Below are 1550 nucleotides of genomic sequence, written 5' to 3' on the forward strand. Positions count from 1 at the left end.
TTGGGGTGTTTGAGCGCCGCAGCCCGCCTTCCCCGGTGGATGTTGTGGTGGTCTGGTTCGTCGTTCTGGCGTGGTGCTGGGGCTGCTCCCTGTGTTGGTGGAGATGCTCGTGGTGGGTGGATGCTGGGGCGGCGGCCCCGGGCTGTGCGGGTGGCACCGGCTCTACGGCGAGCAGCGGCCGCGAGGGCTGTACCGCAACCTCGGTCGTGCGGGCGACGAGGTTGTGGCGGGCGTGCTCTGTCTGGTGAAGATCGATGCCCTCCGCTCATGGATGCACCCATCGGCCTGATCCAGCCATGGTAGCTTTGTCGCGTCGGCCCGTGCTCACGGGTTCGGGTGGTTGGGAGTGGAGTGTGGGACCGGGGGAAACTCTTGGCCTTTGGTGGCCACGACGAGGCCGTCTCCATTTTCTTGGAGTCGGTCCCCTTCTGCATCCTTCTTCCACGCTCCGCATGGGGCGAAAGTCCTAGTTCCCCTTGTGGGCGGCGGCGACGTGTCGATGTCGTTCCCTTCCAGGAGGCGTCGTCTGGGGTTCGTGGAGGTGTGGATGGTGCTTTTCTACTTGGTGAGGGCAATGTGGCGGTGAGCTGTTCAATATTCTTCGTCTTCTCCGCGCGGTCTTCATCTTTTGTAGGCGCTCTTCAGCTTGCATCTAGTTGGGTGGCTGCCCAGGTGGTGGTGAGGTCATGGGATCCCAGCGGAGGTGGTGCTCTGCTCCCTCATGCCCGAGCTGCCAGGCGGCATTGTCCAATCGGCTCTATGGTGAGCACTCTACCTTCCGAAGGTTCGACGCCCTTCGAGCCAGGGCGAGAGGATAGTGGTCTTCTTAGGAGGTAGAAGCGAGTGGCTTGTTGACCTTGGCATGTTCCCCGGGAGTAGGCGAGGAGATTTTGGTTGTCGATGCTGGTTTCTTGTTGCCCTCACCCCGCTGCTAGTGTGGCTACTGCTCATGGCGTCTGACCTTGGTGATCCTGGCTAGGCTCCTATTACTATCTCTTGTTTGCCTGTATCACAAATAGGTTATAAGCTGCTACAGCTCTCTGTATCTTTGCCGTTCCTTGTTTCTTTACTTGTTCTACCGTACTTGTAATCCTGGCCGGTTGTTGCTTCTATGGAGGAAATAAAGAAGCAACCTTTCATTCATTCTTTTGCTCTGCTATGTCTGGTCATTGCTTGACAAGAGGGAAACTCCAGACTAGACTGTCCTCTGCAGTTCAGACGTACATTACCAACCAAATTGGTCCATTTCACCTTGACAATTACCTAGACTGAAAGGAATCAAGCTGACGACATTTGCCGATTTCTATCTACTCAAGTAATGGTGACCGTTTATGTTTTTTACTTTGCAATAAGAGTGGTTGTGTGCTGATAGAAAAAAAATAAACATACGTCATCTATTTATGTTGCTACCGGAAAAATAAACAGACATTCTTAGGCTGCTTGTAACGGGGTGTATCATATACTAGTATCATGTATAGTATCATAAGTTAGTATCTTAGGTTACCTTATCAATTGTCATGCATGGGGGAGCTTGACCGGAAATCATGGGG

The sequence above is a fragment of the Triticum dicoccoides genome, chromosome 2A (genome assembly GCF_002162155.2).
Source record: "Triticum dicoccoides isolate Atlit2015 ecotype Zavitan chromosome 2A, WEW_v2.0, whole genome shotgun sequence".
Lineage (NCBI taxonomy): Eukaryota > Viridiplantae > Streptophyta > Magnoliopsida > Poales > Poaceae > Triticum > Triticum dicoccoides.